Here is a 20,637-nt window from a genome sequence, read left to right on the forward strand (position 1 = left end):
ACGCTGCTAGCAATGAGCCTTTGTTGTGTAGACAGGTTGAAATCGGAGGTTCCAAGAGTTGTTAATTTTTTTACCTACGTGACTTTACCAGAAAAAACCTAAGAATATGAATCCTTGCAGTCACGAAAGCTTCAAATCTAGAATTGTAGGTTGTTGTTTGTGGTTGTTGTTGTTGTTGATTTGCGCTGTCGCGTTGGGGGTTGGGTCGCCGCGGGTGCGAACGTCTGAGTCCTGAAACCCCCTCCAACGCACGGCGCTGCCAGTAAGGTCTGTCATGTAAACAATGTGCCAATTAGTTACTAGAGTAGTGTAGCATGTATTGTAGTGTGTAGTGTAGCGTATAGTAGTGTCGCGTATAGTGTAGTGTATAGTAGTGTAGTGTATAGTGTAGTGTATCGTATAGTAGTGTAGCGTATAGTGTAGTGTATAGTGCAGTATATTGTAGTGTAGTGTATAGTAGTGTAGTGTATAGTATAGTAGTGTAGCGTATAGTGTAGTGTATAGTAGTGTAGTGTATAGTAGTGTATAGTAGTGTATAGTGGTGTAGTGTATAGTAGTGCAGTGTATAGTATAGTAGTGTAGTGTGTATTGTAGTGTGTAGTGTAGCATATAGTAATGTAGCCTATAGTGTAGTGTAGCGTATAGTGTAGTGTATAGTGTATAGTATAGTAGTGTAGCGTATAGTGTAGTGTATAGTATAGTAGTGTAGTGTATAGTATAGTAGTGTAGCGTATAGTGTAGTGTATAGTATAGTAGTGTAGCGTATAGTGTAGTGTGTATTATAGTAGTGTAGTGTATAGTGTAGTGTATAGTATAGTAGTGTAGCGTATAGTGTAGTGTATAGTATAGTAGTGTAGTGTATAGTAGTGTAGCGTATAGTGTAGTGTGTATAGTAGTGTATATTATAGTAGTGTAGTGTATAGTGTAGTGTAGCGTATAGTGTATAGTATAGTAATGTAGCTTATAGTGTAGTGTATATAGTAATGTATAGTATAGTAGTGTAGAGAATAGTGTAGTGTATAGTATAGCAATGTAGTGTATAGTGTAGTGTATAGTAGTGTGTAGTGTATAGTATAGTAGTGTCGTGTATAGTGTAGTGTATAGTATAGTAGTGTAGTGTATAGTGTAGTGTATAGTAGTGTGTAGTGTATAGTATAGTAGTGTAGCGTATAGTGTAGTGTGTATAGTAGTGTAGTGTATAGTGGAAATGAACTCGGAAATAAGTAATATTTAAAAATACTTTTTTCTAAAACACGCTTTCATGAAATGTACCGTGCGAGTAATGGCAAAACTCCACGACTCCAGGAAGTGGGCTTGAAGCTTGCCATCATGTAAGGGGCCTTGGTGATTTACAGCCAACGTCAGTTAAGCGTGTGCAGTTCTTAACATATAAAAAAGATGTATATTTTTTTATTTTTCATGATAGAATATAGTATTGTCGTCAATATGACATACGTATACTAAGTCTGCGGTAGATAACACATTGGGAAGTGGGTTAAAATAGTGAGTTTGTTGAAAGCGTGTAAAAATATCGTTTAAAAATGTTTATTTTTTTATTTTTTTACGATAGAAAATGGTATTGTGAACAGTATATGACATAAGTATACTGAGTTTGCGGTCGATAGCACATTGGGAAGTGGGTTAAAATTGAGTTACAAGATTTCAGCATATGACAACAGATAGAGTGAGTTAAATAAAAGCGTGTAATAAAAATAGTTTCAGTTTTCAGTTTAGATGTATTTGGTATAGCCCTGGGAGCCATTTGGTTCTTGAATCGGGTGCAACCGCAACAAACAAAAAACAAAAACATGAACAAGAAGACATCTTAAAGTGACTATGTGTTGTTGGTTGTTTGACTTGCATCCCACTGGGATTTTTGCACACAGCGTTGGTGTACGGTGATTTTTTTCTGCAATATTTTGCTGTCTTTTTTTGGATTTTCTGTTTGCACTTATTCACATATTCACTTTAAGATGTTTTTTGTTCATGTTTTTGTTTTATGTTTGTTGCGGTTGCATCCGATTCAAGAGCCGAATGGCTCACAGGGCTAGATACCTAATACATGAACTTGAGCTTGAATGTGACTTTGTGCAAACAGAAAATCCAAGAAAAGTCATCAAAATATTACAGTATTTTAAAATATTTTAATATTTTAAAATACTTTTAAAAACAAACACGCTTTCATGAAATGTCCTCTCCGAGCTGCCCCTCCCCCTGCCCGCTTCCCCCACCGCCCCTCCCCCCTCCTTCCACATGCCCCGCCCCTGGGCGTGGCTCCCCAAGGCTTGCCGTGACGTCAGGGACCACGTGGTGTACAGGCAACGTCAGTTGAGCGTGGACAATTAGAGGCATTAAAATATTGTTAAAAAAATATTTTTTTATTTTATTTTTAATGATATAATATCGTGTTGTCATCAGTATGACACAGCTATACCAAGTTTGCATTCGATAGGACATTGGGAATACGGTTGAAATTGAGTTACAAGATTTTTGGATACAACGCACGCGGTAAATTAAATAAAAGAGTGTAAAAAGTAAAAAAACATATGTTTTGGATGTTTTATGATAGCATATCGTGTTCATACTCTTAGTTTTTTCGGTAAAGTCACGTAGGTAAAAAATTAAATTAAATTTAATAGAAATAAAATAATTAAAATCACGACGTTTCGGAGGCAACACAAGTCTCCGTCATCAGCTGGAACCGTCACAGCCAGATTTGCTGCATCAAGTGAGGCAGGGATTCCAAGATGCAGGTTCTTAAATACAAGTTAAGGGGGAGGAGAGGGGGGGGAGGAGCTTATCAGAATGTGGTAGCCAATGAATGGAACGTATCAGGAGGGGGGGGCGGGGCTACAAGAGAGCACGAGGTATAAGTAGACGTGGACGTGTTTGTGTGCAAGCCCCTGTTGGTGCTCATGATAGAATAGAACGAAAATGCCCATGTTGTTTTATTTTCATTTTTTTATTTTTATTAATTTTTTCATTTTTAACCCACGTGACTTTACCGAAAAAACTAAAGAGTATGAATCCTTGCAGTCACGAAAGCTTCAAATTTAGAAGCATATCGTGCTGTCATCAGTATGACATACCTAGACCAAGTTAGCAGTCGATGGCACATTGGGAAGTGTGTACAAATCGAGTTGCAAGCTTAATTTTTTGAGGATACAACAGCAGCGTACACCGACACTCTGGGCAAAAATCCCAGTGGGATGCAAGTCAAACAACAACAACCACAAGACAATAGTAGTAGGTTTTTACCCTTTCAACTGGTACAAAAACTGACACCTTTATACAAGGCATCATACACTATGAGACATCTCCTTTACCAGTGGCAAAATATAGTAGTAGGTTTTTACCCTTTCAACTAGCACAAAAACTGACACCTTTATACAAGGCATCATGTTTGCAATAACCACAACACAAGCAGTCAAAATGCAAACAAAAAGAAACAACTCTGATGATGATAATGATATGCACTGTCCTTGAATTTGATTGGTCCGCACCCGAGACAGCTTTTCTTAGAGCCTAGTCTCCATTGGTGTTGACTCAGAGTTGTTTCTTTTTGTTTGCATTTTGACTGCTTGTGTTGTGGTTATTGCAAACATGATGCCTTGTATAAAGGTGTCAGTTTTGTACCAGTTGAAAGGGTAAAAACCTACTACTATATTTGGCCACTGGTAAAGGAGGTTTCATAGTGTAAACCACAAGACAACTTAGATTAAGGCCATCAATAGACTAGCACCCGGCAGACATGATAGACACACATCGCCTCCAAGTCAGCGTGTGCGCCTCTGTGTGCCACACGCAACGCTAGCAGCACTTGCCCCTATGGTCTGTTAATGCTACGCGGGGGACCTTTGTCTTTGTTCTTCTCGCCCCCAGGGCCTCTTCATCTTGATCTTTAACTGCCTCCTCGACAAAGAGGTAAGGGAAGACAATGCACTCACCTATACACACTTCACTCTTGTTATAGACATGTACACACAGAGACCCATAGACTCACCACCACAACACAGAGACCCATAGACTCACCACCACAACACAGAGACCCATAGACTCATCACCACTGCACAGAGACCCATAGACTCACCATCACCACACAGAGACCCATAGACTCATCACCACCACACACACACCCATAGACTCACCACCACAATACAGAGACCCATAGACTCACCACCACAACACAGAGACCCATATACTCACCATCACCACACAGAGACCGATAGACTCATCACCACTGCACAGAGACCCATAGACTCACCATCACCACACAGAGACCCATAGACTCATCACCACCACACACACACCCATAGACTCACCACCACACAGAGACCCATAGACTCACCACCACACAGAGACCCATAGACTCACCACCACACAGAGACCCATAGACTCATCACCACCACACAGAGACCCATAGACTCACCACCACACAGAGACCCATAGACTCACCACACAGAGACCCATAGAATCACCACCACACAGAGACCCATAGACTCACCACCACACAGAGACCCATAGACTCACCACACAGAGACCCATAGACTCACCACCACACAGAGACCCATAGACTCACCACCACACAGAGACCCATAGACTCATCACCACCACACAGAGACCCATAGACTCACCACCACCACACAGAGACCCATAGACTCACCACCACACAGAGACCCATAGACTCATCACCACCACACAGAGACCCATAGACTCACCACCACACAGAGACCCATAGACTCACCACACAGAGACCCATAGACTCATCACCACACAGAGACCCATAGACTCACCACCACACAGAGACCCATAGACTCATCACCACACAGAGACCCATAGACTCATCACCACCACACAGAGACCCATAGACTCGCCACCACACAGAGACCCATAGACTCACCACCACACAGAGACCCATAGACTCACCACCACACAGAGACCCATAGACTCACCATCACCACACAGAGACCCATAGACTCATCACCACCACACAGAGACCCATAGACTCACCACCACACAGAGACCCATAGACTCACCACCACACAGAGACCCATAGACTCACCACCACACAGAGACCCATAGACTCATCACCACCACACAGAGACCCATAGACTCATCACCACCACACAGAGACCCATAGACTCACCACCACACAGAGACCCATAGACTCACCACCACACAGAGACCCATATACTCATCACCACCACACAGAGACCCATATACACTAATGTCTAATCCTCTCTCCACCTCTGCCCAGGTTCGCAAGGAGCTGAAGAAGAAGCTTGGACTGTTTGCACAGAAATCGGTGAGTTGTGGTGCTGTCGCGATTGGCTCACAGAGACATCCATGAACTGCATAGTGTAGTGTGTAGTGTAGTGTATAGTGTAGTGAATTGTGTAGTGAATAGTGTATAGTGTAGTGTATAGTGTAGTTTTTAGTGCATAGTGTAGTGTATAGTTTAGTGCATTTTGGAGCGTATTGTTGTAATGTATAGTAGTGTATAGTGTAGTGTACTGTGTAGTATATAGTGTAGTGTATAGCGTAGTGCATTGTATATTGTAGTGTTTAGTGTATAGTGTAGTGTATAGTGTCGTGTTTAGTGTAGTGTATTGTATAGTGTAGTGTGTAGTGTAGTGTAGTGTGTAGTTTAATGTATTGTATTGTGTAGTGCATAGCAGAGGTGTGGACTCGAGTCATGTGACTTGGACTCGAGTCAGACTCGAGTCATGAATTTGATGACTTGCGACTCGACTTGGACTTGCATAACAATGACTTTGTCCCACCTATGAGATGTGGACTCGAGTCATGTGACTTGGACTCGAGTCAGACTCGAGTCATGAATTTGATGACTTGCGACTCGACTTGGACTTGCATAACAATGACTTTGTCCCACCTATGGTGCATAGTGTAGTCTAGTGTATGGTAGTGTATAGTAGTGCATTGTATAGTGTAGTACTGTATAGTAGTGCAAAGTGTAGACTACAGTAGTGTATCGTAGTGTATAGTTTATAGTCTTGCATAGTGTCGTGTGTTGTAGTGCATTGGATAGTGTCGTGTATACTGTAGTGTGTCGTATTGTGTGTAGTGTATAGTGTAGTGTATAGTGTAGTGTTTAGTGTAGTGTTTAGTGTAGTGTTTAGTGTATAGTGTAGTGTATAGTGTAGTGTATAGTGTAGTGTATAGTGTAGTGTATAGTGTAGTGTATAGTGTAGTGTATAGTGTAGTGTGTAGTGTATTGTATAGTGTAGTGTCTAGTGTTGTGTATTGTGTAGTATGTAGTATAGTGTGTAGTGTATAGTGTAGTGTATCATCGTCATTGTCGTCTTTCTCCCTCCCTCCTCTCCCCTCTCTCCTCCCCGCTCTGTCTGACAGAAGGGGATCAGCAGCACCGGTTTGGATCCAGTCGTTCTTCCAAGGTTTCACTGTGAGTATGCCTGGTGGTAGTTCAAGACGTTGGTCTACTTTCAATCTTGATTTGAAACGTTCGTGACTGCAGGAATTACTCTTTGGCTCAGTCGGTAAAGTCACGTGGAAAGAAAATATATTGAATAATCGATTACGAAGTTTCGATTGCAACACAAGCAACCGTCATCGGGTAGAACTAAATTTGAGAGAGAGACAAAACACAGACACGGAGACACACAGACAGACACACAAGCAGAGATAGACAACACAGAGACACACAGACAGACACACAAGCAGAGAGAGACAACACAGAGACACACAGACAGACACACAAGCAGAGAGAGATACACAGCATAGACTCATGACTTTACCGAAATAACCAAAGAGTTTAATTTGTTTTAAGTAAAGTGCTAAACCAAAACTAAGCTGTGTTCATGTTACCAGGTGGTAACACAGAGATCCTTGGAGATCCAGATAATCCTATAGAATAATAGAGACCTACAGAAACACACAGATATTTACTGAGACCCATAGAGACCGATAGAGACCCACAGAGACCCGTAGAGACCCGTAGAGACCCCCTGAGACCCCCAGAGATGGACAGCCGAGAGCCAAAGAGACCGATAGACACCCACAGAGACCTATAGAGACCCATAGACCCACTGAGACCCATAGACCCACAGATACCCACAGAGACCACAGCAACTCGTAAAGACCGACAGAGACCCATAGTCATTCATAGACACCCATAGACCCACAGAGAAGCCACGTAGACCCACGGAGACCCACAAAGTCCCATAGAGACCCACAGAGACCCACAGAGACCCACAGAGACCCACAGAGACCCACCGAGACCCATAGAGACCCACAGAGACCCACAAAGTCCCATAGAGACCCACATAAACCCACAGAAACCCACCGAGACTTATAGAGGCCCACAGAGACCCATAGAGACCCATAGAGGCCCACAGAGGCCCACAGAGGCCCACAGAGGCCCACAGAGACCCACAGAGACCCACAGAGACCCACATAGACCAACATAGACCCACAGAGGCCCACACTAAAGCGACACTATATGTTTTATTGTACCAGGTAAGGCAGACATATCAGAGCAGTCAAATGCAGCTGAATGCACGGTGATGCCAATTCTAAATTTGGAGGAGGTAAAAATCCGGATGAGGACCTGGAGATCGAATCCACGCTGTGACCGCCACGGGGAGAGCGATGCAGACTCCAAACATACAGTGGAAGGCATTGTCAGGGTCCGGGATCGAACTCGCGACCTCCTGAATACCAAGCAAGGTAGTGAACATCTCATAGCCACCATGAGCATTCGTGTCTGAGATTGAACCCACGACCTCCTGCATACCAGCCGAGGTAGTTAACATCTCAAAATCGAACACACGACCTCCTGCGTACCAGGCGAGGTAGTTAACATCTCAAAATCGAACACACGACCTCCTGCGTACCAGGCGAGGTAGTTAATATCTCAAAATGGAACACACGACCTCCTGCGTACCAGGCGAGGTAGTTAACATCTCAACATCGAACCCACGACCTCCTGCGTAGCAGGCGAGGTAGTTAACGTCTCAACATGGAGAGAGGAGAGAGAGACGGAGACGTCAGAGATGGAGACTTCTCTATAGAGGCAGAGTGAGAATTAGCAAGTCAGGATGAGGAACTGCACCCGGTTTGGTAGTCACATGGTCACTTACCCACTCACCTACTCACTCACCTACTCACTGACCCACTCACTCACCACTCACTCCCTCACCACTCACTCACCTACTCACTGACCCACACACTTACTCAACAAGCCACTCATCCACTCACTCACCTACTCACTCAACAATCCACTCACTCACCTACTCACTCACCACTCACTCAGCCACTCACTCACCACTCACTCACTCCCTCACCACTCACTCACCACTCACTCCCTCACCACTCACTCACCACTCACTCACCACTCACTCAGCCACTCACTCACCACTCACTCACTCACCACTCACTCACCACTCCCTCAGCCACTCCCTCACCACTCACTCAGCCACTCACTCACCACTCACTCACTCACCACTCACTCACTCACTCACCACTCACTCACTCACCACACATTCACCACTCACTCACCACTCACCCTCTCACCCACCCACACACTCACCCACTCATCCACCCACCCACCCACTCACTCACTCACCCACCTACTCACTCACCTACTCACTGACCCATTCACTCACTCAACAAGCCGCTCTCCCAATCACTCACCTACTCACTGACCCACACACTTACTCAACAAGCCACTCATCCACTCACTCACCTACTCACTCAACAATCCACTCACTCACTCAAATACTCACTGACCCACTCACTCACTCAACAAGCCACTCACTCACTCAACTACTCATTGACCCACTCAATCATTCACCTACTCACTGAGCCACACACACACGCAATAAGCCACTCACTAACCTACTCACTCACCTTTTGACGCACACATTCAAATACTCACTCAACTACTCACCCACTCACTCTCTCACCCACCCACTCACCCACTCACTCACCTACCAACTCACTCACCCACTCATCTGCTCACTCACCGACTTACACATTCACCCACTCACTTACCCAATCACTCACCCACCCACTCGCTCACACACTCACCCACTCACTCACCCACCCACACACTCATTCACCCACTCACTCACCCCCCCACACATTCACACACTCACCCACTCAGTTACTCACCAACACACTCATACTCACTCACCCACTCATCTACTCACTCACTCACCGACTTACACATTCACCCACTCATTCACCCACTCACTCACCCACCCACTCGCTCACCCACTCACCCACTCATTGACGCAATCACCCACTCACCCACTCATTCAATCACTCACCTACTTAGTCACTTACTCACCTACTCACCTATTCACTCACACACTCACCTACTCACTCACCCACCTACTCACTCACTCACCCACCTACTCACTCACTTACTCACTCATCCAATCACCTACTCACCTACTCACTCACCTACTCAATCACCCACCTACTCACTCACCCACTCACTCATCCACTCACCTACTCACCTACTCACTCACCTACTCACTCACTCACCCACCTAGTCACTCACCCACTCACTCACCTACTAACCTATTCGCTCAGGACAAACAAACTAAACACCGACTTATCTCTCCCTTATCTCTCCCTTATCTCTCCCTTATCTCTCCCTTATCTCTCCCTTATGTCTTTCTCTCTCCCCCACAGCTTCCGAGAGCAGAGAGCCGGAGATGAAGATTCACCTGAAGCATCCGGCCATAAACAACTCTATCAAGTTTCTGAATCTCTCCGACTACCAAACTCTGAACAGTGACTGGTGAACGGGGAGAAGGCAGAGGAGGAGGTGATGGAGGAGCTGGAGATGAAATTGGTGGAGGTGGACGTGGTGGTGGTGGATTGGGAGTCTGCCCCAATGGGCCCGCGATCACAGATCGCTCTTGAACTGCATCACAAAAGTAACCTGCAGCGTCACGCCTATCGCCATCATTCGGGGACAGAACGGTGGTCCGATCTCCGACCCCCCCAGCAGAGGTCGCAACCGGGGTACCCGATACCCGTACCCTACCCGATACCCGGCTACCCGTACCCGGCCGCGTACGGCTACGGGTACCCGTTTGCGACCCTGGTGCGGCCGGGTACGGGTACGGGTACCCGTTTGCGACCCTGGTGCGGCCGGGTACGGGTAAGGAATCAAAACCCGTATGCGACCTCTGGTTGGTGGGTGAGTGAGTGGGTGCGTGGGTGAGTGGGTGAGTGGGTGGGTGGGTGGGTGGGTGAGTGGGTGGGTGGGTGAGTGAGTGAGTGAGTGAGTGAGTGAGTGAGTGAGTGAGTGAGTGAGTGAGTGAGTGAGTAGCTGAATTAGTGGGTGGGTGGGTGAGTGAGTGGGAGAGTTTGCGACCCTGGTGCGGCCGGGTACGGGTAGGCCGTGAGTCACTGGTGAGTCACCGTGTGTCACTCATTTCCCAACGTCTTGTCTCTTCTCACAATTCAAGTTCCTAGAATCAACCCACCCGCGCCTGCAACATGGCTTCATCCCAGAGGTCGCAATCAGGTATCCGATACCCGTACCCTACAGGTACCCGGCCGGGTATGGGTAGGGTACGGGTACGGGTACGGCCGGGTACGGGTACCCGTTTGCAACCCTGGTGCGGCCGGGTACGGTTACGGGTAAGGAATCAAAACCCGTTAGCGACCTCTGCCCCCCAGAAAGACGTTTATCAGATTCTTTGGGTCTTTCGCTGAAGTCAGGTAGATGGGTTCAAAAGAAAATAACAAAACAACAACGAAGTTTCGATCGCAACGCAACGAGTCATCATCTTCCTGATCTTCCTGATGACGACCGCTGGCTTTGCGATCGAAACGTCGTAGTTTTTTTTCGCTATTTTATTTGATCCCATCTACGTGACTTTACCGAAAGACCCCAAGAATATGAATTCCTGCAGTCACGAAAGCTTTAAGCCAAACGTTTATGTCAGATGTTGCTAAGCAATTCTGCGAGGTCCTTGGTGGAGGGGGAAACTGCGGTGCCTCAAATATTGGAGGAAGAAGTCACCCCCCTGTGAGTGGCTGGCTGAGGTTCCATCTATTGAGGAAGTACTGAAGGCGATCCCGAGTCTGAGACTATGATGATCTGGTAATTGCTGCTCACTCAGAGGAGGAGTTGGAGGCGCTGCTGCTGAACTTGGACCATGCCACTAAGAGGTGGGGCCTTACCATCAGCCTCACCAAAACTAAGCACCTGCCTAGGTATTTTTTCAGACAATCCACCCCCCACAACTCCCAATTGGTGATGGGGCAGTTGTGGAGAGAGTGGAGAGTTTCCCATACCTGGGCCATGTGCTCATGACCGGCTCTGCATTGAGAGCGGAGGTCTCACTCCGAATCAGTCGAGCGGCATTATCTTTTCATCGATTGCGTATCACTGTGCAGAAGCTACCTGGTCTGTCGCTCCACACACAGCTTCGGGTCTTCTCAGCCACGGTCATGCCCCCCTTTGTTTTGCTTGGAAAACATCTTAGGTTTAACCAGGCTGTATTATGTGAGGAGCTCACAAATCCTTGAAAGATTTGCAACAGTCCCATCAGTGAGCTCTTCCGGCAGGCAAAGCTGCATTGGCTGGGCTATGTAGCCCGCATGCCCAGCCACTGCATGCCTAAACAGCTTTTGTTCGGCCGGATGAAGGGGGCTAAACGTGCATGGCACGGGCTAGAGAAAAGATGGAGTGATGTGGTCCAGGAGGACGTGGAGCTGAGTGGACTTGCCGATAACTGGTACCAGCGGTGTCAAGATTAGCCTCTGTGGAGGAGGCTCGTGAAAGAAGCTACTGGGCAGTTGGAGGTGGTCACCCTCCAACAACTTCTGAGGGGGGATGAGCAACGCTCACAACAACGATCGGAGCGCCGAGTGGATAAAGCACAGCAAGTTGGCACAGTAGGGGGCACAGGTGGTGCATCAGCCAGTCATCTCGGTCATTTCAGTCAGTCGACCCGTGGCACCTGCTGGGTCTGCCCCGTGACCTCCTGCCAGCAGGCGTTCGACACATCACGTGGCCTCAAGGTGCACCTATCCTGGCACAAGCGTCGTGGTGATGCCACCCCCACTTAGTGGCGAATGGCGGTTGTTGTTGTTGTTGTGGGTTTATGAATGTGTCGTTAAACCCGCCACCACCCGACATGTTCTATCAGTGAACGTTTTGCCACGTAAACGAAACGGGCGGCCAACTCGTTACTGGTAAAATCTTGCGACACACATTCGCTATTCGAGCAACAGGTGTGGCGTTTTTTCCCGGTGATTACAAAGACCAGCATCATCATCTTCATCCATCATCATCATCATCATCCAACATCATCATCATCATCCAGCATCATCATTATCACCATCATGACCACCATCAATATCATCATCAGGTGGACAACAGTTGACGCTTCCTAGACGGAGGAGTTGACGCTTCTAGACGGAGGAGTTGACGCTTCCTAGACGGAGGAGTTGACGCTTCCTAGACGGAGGAGTTGACGCTTCCTAGATGGAGGAGTTGACGCTTCCGAGACGGAGGAGTTGACCCTTCCTAGATGGAGGAGTTGACGCTTCTAGATGGAGGAGTTGACGCTTCTAGACGGAGGAGTTGACGCTTCCTAGATGGAGGAGTAGACGCTTCCTAGACGGAGGAGTTGACGCTTCCTAGATGGAGGAGTTGACGCTTCTAGACAGAGGAGTTGACGCTTCCTAGACGGAAGAGTTGACGCTTCCTAGACGGAGGAGTTGATGCTACCTAGACGGAAGAGTTGACGCTTCCTAGACGGAGGAGTTGACGCTTCCTAGATTGAGGAGTTGACGCTTCCTAGACGTAGGAGTTGATGCTTCCTAGACGGAGGAGTTGACGCTTCCTAGACGGAGGAGTTGACGCTTCCTAGACGGAGGAGTTGACGCTTCCTAGACGGAGGAGTTGACGCTTCCTAGACGGAGGAGTTAACGCTTACTAGATGGAGGAGTTGACGCTTCCTAGACGGAGGAGTTAAAGCTTCCTAGACGGAGGAGTTGACGCTTCCTAGATGGAGGAGTTGACGCTTCCTAGACGGAGGAGCTGACGCTTCCTAGACGGAGTAGTTGACGCTTCCTAGACGGAGGAGTTGACGCTTCCTAGACGGAGGAGTTGACGCTTCCTAGATGGAGGAGTTGACGCTTCCGAGACGGAGGAGTTGACGCTTCCTAGATGGAGGAGTTGACGCTTCTAGACGGAGGAGTTGCCGCTTCTAGACGGAGGAGTTGACGCTTCCTAGATGGAGGAGTTGACGCTTCCTAGACGGAGGAGTTGACGCTTCCTAGATGGAGGAGTTGACGCTTCTAGACGGAGGAGTTGACGCTTCCTAGACGGAAGAGTTGACGCTTCCTAGACGGAGGAGTTGACGCTTCCTAGATGGAGGAGTTGACGCTTCTAGACAGAGGAGTTGACGCTTCCTAGACGGAAGAGTTGACGCTTCCTAGATGGAGGAGTTGACGCTTCCGAGACGGAGGAGTTGACGCTTCCTAGATGGAGGAGTTGACGCTTCTAGACAGAGGAGTTGACGCTTCCTAGACGGAAGAGTTGACGCTTCCTAGACGGAGGAGTTGACGCTTCCTAGATGGAGGAGTTGACGCTTCCTAGACGTAGGAGTTGATGCTTCCTAGACGGAGGAGTTGACGCTTCCTAGACGGAGGAGTTGACGCTTCCTAGACGGAGGAGTTGACGCTTCCTAGACGGAGGAGTTGACGCTTCCTAGACGGAGGAGTTAACGCTTCCTAGATGGAGGAGTTGACGCTTCCTAGACGGAGGAGTTAAAGCTTCCTAGACGGAGGAGTTGACGCTTCCTAGACGGAGGAGTTGACGCTTCCGAGACGGAGGAGCTGACGCTTCCTAGACGGAGGAGTTGACGCTTCCTAGACGGAGGAGTTGATGCTTCCTAGACGGAGGAGTTGACGCTTCTAGATGGAGGAGTTGACGCTTCCTAGACGGAGGAGTTGATGCTTCCTAGACGGAGGAGTTGACGCTTCTAGACGGAGGAGTTGACGCTTCCTAGACGGAGGAGTTGACGCTTCCTAGTCGGAGGAGTTGATGCTTCCTAGACGGAGGAGTTGATGTTTCCTCGACGGAGGAGTTGATGTTTCCTAGACGGAGGAGTTGACGCTTCTAGACGTAGGAGTTGATGCTTCCTAGACGGAGGAGTTGACGCTTCCTAGACGGAGGAGTTGACGCTTCCTAGACGGAGGAGTTGACGCTTCCTAGACGGAGGAGTTGACGCTTCCTAGACGGAGGAGTTAACGCTTCCTAGATGGAGGAGTTGACGCTTCCTAGACGGAGGAGTTAAAGCTTCCTAGACGGAGGAGTTGACGCTTCCTAGACGGAGGAGTTGACGCTTCCGAGACGGAAGAGCTGACGCTTCCTAGACGGAGGAGTTGACGCTTCCTAGACGGAGGAGTTGATGCTTCCTAGACGGAGGAGTTGACGCTTCTAGATGGAGGAGTTGACGCTTCCTAGACGGAGGAGTTGATGCTTCCTAGACGGAGGAGTTGACGCTTCTAGACGGAGGAGTTGACGCTTCCTAGACGGAGGAGTTGACGCTTCCTAGTCGGAGGAGTTGATGCTTCCTAGACGGAGGAGTTGACGCTTCTAGATGGAGGAGTTGACGCTTCTAGACGGAGGAGTTGACGCTTCCTAGTCGGAGGAGTTGATGCTTCCTAGACGGAGGAGTTGACGTTTCCTAGACGGAGGAGTTGACACTTCCTAGATGGAGGAGTTGACGCTTCTAGATGGAGGAGTTGACGCTTCCTAGTCGGAGGAGTTGATGCTTCCTAGACGGAGGAGTTGACGCTTCCTAGACGGAGGAGTTGACGCTTCCTAGACGGAGGAGTTGACGCTTCCTAGTCGGAGGAGTTGATGCATCCTAGACAGAGGAGTTGACGCTTCCTAGACGGAGGAGTTGACACTTCCTAGATGGAGGAGTTGATGCTTCCTCGACGGAGGAGTTGACGCTTCTAGATGGAGGAGTTGACGCTTCCTAGACGGAGGAGTTGACGCTTCTAGACGGAGGAGTTGACGCTTCCTAGACGGAGGAGTTGACACTTCCTAGATGGAGGAGTTGACGCTTCTAGACGGAGGAGTTGATGCTTCCTAGACGGAGGAGTTGACGCTTCTAGACGGAGGAGTTGACGCTTCTAGACAGAGGAGTTGACACTTCCTAGACGGAGGAGTTGACGCTTCTAGACGGAGGAGTTGACACTTCTAGACGGAGGAGTTGACACTTCTAGACGGAGGAGTTGATGCTTCTAGACGGAGGAGTTGACACTTCTAGATGGAGGAGTTGACACTTCTAGATGGAGGAGTTGACACTTCTAGACAGAGGAGTTGACACTTCTAGATGGAGGAGTTGACACTTCTAGAAGGAGGAGTTGACACTTCTAGACTTAGGTGTTGACGCTTCTAGATGGAGGAGTTGACACTTCTAGACGGAGGAGTTGACACTTCTAGATGGAGGAGTTGACACTTCTAGACAGAGGAGTTGACACTTCTAGACGGAGGAGTTGATGCTTCCTAGACGGAGGAGTTGACGCTTCTAGACGGAGGAGTTGATGCTTCTAGACGGAGGAGTTGACACTTCTAGATGGAGGAGTTGACACTTCTAGATGGAGGAGTTGACGCTTCCTAGACGGAGGAGTTGACGCTTCTAGACGGAGGAGTTGATGCTTCTAGACGGAGGAGTTGACACTTCTAGATGGAGGAGTTGACACTTCTAGATGGAGGAGTTGACGCTTCCTAGACGGAGGAGTTGACGCTTCTAGACGGAGGAGTTGACGCTTCTAGATGGAGGAGTTGACACTTCTAGACGGAGGAGTTGACACTTCTAGACGGAGGAGTTGACACTTCTTAGACGGAGGAGTTGATGCTTCTAGACGGAAGAGTTGACGCTTCTAGACGGAGGAGTTGACGCTTCAAGACGGAGGAGTTGACGCTTCTAGACGGAGGAGTTGACACTTCTAGACAGAGGAGTTGACACTTCTAGACGGAGGAGTTGACGCTTCTAGACGGAGGAGTTGACGCTTCTAGACGGAGGAGTTGACGCTTCTAGACGGAGGAGTTGACACTTCTAGACGGAGGAGTTGACACTTCTAGACGGAGGAGTTGACGCTTCTAGATGGAGGAGTTGACGCTTCTAGATGGAGGAGTTGACACTTCTAGACGGAGGAGTTGACGCTTCTAGACGGAGGAGTTGACGCTTCTAGATGGAGGAGTTGACACTTCTAGATGGAGGAGTTGACACTTCTAGATGGAGGAGTTGACACTTCTAGACGGAGGAGTTGACACTGCTAGATGGAGGAGTTGACGCTTCCTAGACGGAGGAGTTGACGCTTCTAGACGGAGGAGTTGATGCTTCTAGACGGAGGAGTTGACACTTCTAGATGGAGGAGTTGACGCTTCCTAGACGGAGGAGTTGACACTTCTAGACGGAGGAGTTGACACTTCTTAGACGGAGGAGTTGACGCTTCTAGACGGAGGAGTTGACGCTTCTAGACGGAGGAGTTGACGCTTCTAGACGGAGGAGTTGACGCCTCTAGACGGAGGAGTTGACACTTCTAGACAGAGGAGTTGACACTTCTAGACGGAGGAGTTGACGCTTCTAGACGGAGGAGTTGACGCTTCTAGACGGAGGAGTTGACGCTTCTAGACGGAGGAGTTGACACTTCTAGATGGAGGAGTTGACACTTCTAGACAGAGGAGTTGACACTTCTAGACGGAGGAGTTGATGCTTCTAGACGGAGGAGTTGACACTTCTAGACGGAGGAGTTGACGCTTCTAGACGGAGGAGTTGACACTTCTAGACGGAGGAGTTGACACTTCTAGACGGAGGAGTTGACGCTTTTAGATGGAGGAGTTGACGCTTCTAGATGGAGGAGTTGACACTTCTAGACGGAGGAGTTGACACTTCTAGACGGAGGAGTTGACGCTTCTAGATGGAGGAGTTGACACTTCTAGACGGAGGAGTTGACACTTCTAGATGGAGGAGTTGACACTTCTAGACGGAGGAGTTGACACTTCTAGACGGAGGAGTTGACGCTTCTAGATGGAGGAGTTGACACTTCTAGACGGAGGAGTTGACACTTTTAGATGGAGGAGTTGACACTTCTAGACGGAGGAGTTGACACTTCTAGATGGAGGAGTTGACGCTTCCTAGACGGAGGAGTTGACGCTTCTAGACGGAGAAGTTGATGCTTCTAGACGGAGGAGTTGACACTTCTAGATGGAGGAGTTGACACTTCTAGATGGAGGAGTTGACGCTTCCTAGACGGAGGAGTTGACGCTTCTAGACGGAGGAGTTGACGCTTCTAGATGGAGGAGTTGACACTTCTAGACGGAGGAGTTGACACTTCTAGACGGAGGAGTTGACACTTCTTAGACAGAGGAGTTGATGCTTCTAGACGGAGGAGTTGACGCTTCTAGACGGAGGAGTTGACGCCTCTAGACGGAGGAGTTGACGCTTCTAGACGGAGGAGTTGACACTTCTAGACAGAGGAGTTGACACTTCTAGACGGAGGAGTTGACACTTCTAGACGGAGGAGTTGACGATTCTAGACGGAGGAGTTGACGCTTCTAGACGGAGGAGTTGACACTTCTAGACAGAGGAGTTGACACTTCTAGACGGAGGAGTTGACGCTTCTAGACGGAGGAGTTGACACTTCTAGACGGAGGAGTTGACGATTCTAGACGGAGGAGTTGACACTTCTAGACGGAGGAGTTGACACTTCTAGACGGAGGAGTTGACGCTTCTAGATGGAGGAGTTGACGCTTCTAGATGGAGGAGTTGACGCTTCTAGACGGAGGAGTTGACACTTCTAGACGGAGGAGTTGACGCTTCTAGATGGAGGAGTTGACACTTCTAGATGGAGGAGTTGACGCTTCTAGACGGAGGAGTTGACACTTCTAGACGGAGGAGTTGACGCTTCTAGATGGAGGAGTTGACACTTCTAGACGGAGGAGTTGACACTTCTAGACGGAGGAGTTGACGCTTCTAGACGGAGGAGTTGACGCTTCTAGACGGAGGAGTTGACGCTTCTAGACGGAGGAGTTGACGCTTCTAGACGGAGGAGTTGACACTTCTAGACGGAGGAGTTGACACTTCTAGATGGAGGAGTTGACGCTTCCTAGACGGAGGAGTTGACGCTTCTAGACGGAGGAGTTGACACTTCTAGATGGAGGAGTTGACACTTCTAGATGGAGGAGTTGACGCTTCCTAGACGGAGGAGTTGACGCTTCTGGACGGAGGAGTTGATGCTTCTAGATGGAGGAGTTGACACTTCTAGACGGAGGAGTTGACACTTCTAGACGGAGGAGTTGACACTTCTTAGACGGAGGAGTTGATGCTTCTAGACGGAGGAGTTGACGCTTCTAGACGGAGGAGTTGACGCTTCTAGACGGAGGAGTTGACGCTTCTAGACGGAGGAGTTGACACTTCTAGACAGAGGAGTTGACGCTTCTAGATGGAGGAGTTGACACTTCTAGACAGAGGAGTTGACACTTCTAGACGGAGGAGTTGACACTTCTAGACGGAGGAGTTGACGCTTCTAGACGGAGGAGTTGACACTTCTAGATGGAGGAGGTGACGCTTCTAGATGGAGGAGTTGACACTTCCAGACGGAGGAGTTGACACTTCTAGACGGAGGAGTTGACGCTTCTAGACGGAGGAGTTGACACTTCCTAGACCGAGGAGTTGACGCTTCTAGACGGAGGAGTTGACACTCCTAGACGGAGGAGTTGACGCTTCTAGACGGAGGAGTTGACGCTTCCTTGACGGAGGAGTTGACACTTCCTAGACGGAGGAGTTCACACTTCCTAGACGGAGGAGTTGACGCTTCCTAGACGGAGGAGTTGACGCTTCCTAGATGGAGGAGTTGACGCTTCCTAGACGGAGGAGATGACGCTGCTTATTCTCGGCCTTTGCGCCCCTCAATCGGTGAAAGAATGAATCGCGAATACTCCAGAGTATACGAGGAGTCTTTTTTTTGCTAGGGTCAGATGACGTGAATATAAATGCTGTGAGTGTCGTCAAGTCCTCCACCACCCGACACGGACAATTAGTGAATGTTTGCGCCAATTCGTTACGAGCATCATCACTCTACACTGCACTATTCACTACACTATACACTGCCCTGTACTATACACTACACTATACACTGCACTATACACTACACTATGCACTACACTACACTATGCACTACACTATACAGGATAAGAGCCGCTGACTTAAGGACACCGATGAGACAAAGCCATAGCCAAGAGGCTTCCTCTGGCACACGCCAATCATTTGTAACGCCACGGTGGCTAGGAGATGTTGACTACCTCGCCTGGTACACAGGATGCCATGGGTTCAATCCCAAACCCTCACATCCACGGTGGCTAGGAGATGCTGACTACCTCGCCTCGTATCTAGGAGGTTGTGGGTTGGAATCCGACCCTGACGCCCCCGGTGGCTAGGCGATGTTAACTACCTCGCCTGGTATACAGGAGGTTGTGGGTTCAATCCCAGACCCGAACTTCAAATGTTGACTGCCTCGCCTGGTATACAAGAGGTCATGGGTTCGATCCCAGACCCGAACTCCAAATGTTGACTGCCTCGCCTGGTACGCAGGAGGTTGTGGGTTCGATCCCAGACCCGAACTCCAAATGTTGACTGCCTCGCCTGGTACGCCGGAGGTCATAGGTTCGATCCCGAACCCTGACGCCAACAGTGGCTAGGAGATGTTGACTACCTCGCCTGGTACGCCGGAGGTCATGGGTTCGATCCCGGACCCTGACGCCAACAGTGGCTAGGAGATGTTGACTACCTCGCCTGGTAAACAGGATGCCATGGGTTCGATCCCAGACCCTCGCATCCACGGTGGCTAGGAGATGTTTACTACCTTGCCTGGTACGCACGAGGTCGTGGGTTCGATCCCGGACCCTGATGTGTGGTAATTGACGTAGCGCGCCGGGGCTGGGTGGATGTTTTTTTTATAACTTTTAACGAGCGACCGATCATCGCCGATTGAATCGCCGCACTTCCGTCGAACGTCTCGTGTCTGGCGTCGCGCGGGAGATTCGAATCTGGGACCCCGCCAATTGTCACCCCTCCTTCAACCCCCCGGGAGAGTGAGCGCACGTGTGTGTGTACATGCGTGTGTGTGTACATGCGTGTGTGTGTATGTACACACACACGTGAGGAGCGGTGGGTGTAGTGGTTAGCGCCACGCTGCGCTATGAACCTGGCGACCCGAGTTCGATTCCCGCACACGGCCAACACCAGTGACGATTATCTGAACCGGTCCTGGGCCTCCCCTAGGTCGACTCAGCCTTAAATGAGTACCTGGTGCGATGTGTAAACATCGCCGCTAGGGAGACAAAGGCGACCGGGCGTGGTGTTGACCACCCACCCCCTCGTGTGCCGTGCCGGCCTTCATAGGTGCTCGCTAACAGCACTTGCCCCTACAGTCTATTAAGGCTATACGGGGTATCTTTATCTTTGTACACCCGTGTGCATGTAAATCGGTGGGGAGCGGTGGTGCAGCGGTGAGCGTTTCGTTGCGCGACCCGGGTTCGATGCCCATGTAGTAAACATCGCCACTGGGGAGACAAAGGCGGCCAGGCGTGGTGGCCCTGGC

The sequence above is a fragment of the Lampetra fluviatilis genome, chromosome 77, assembly GCF_964198595.1.
Source record: "Lampetra fluviatilis chromosome 77, kcLamFluv1.1, whole genome shotgun sequence".
NCBI classification, from domain to species: Eukaryota; Metazoa; Chordata; class Hyperoartia; order Petromyzontiformes; family Petromyzontidae; genus Lampetra; species Lampetra fluviatilis.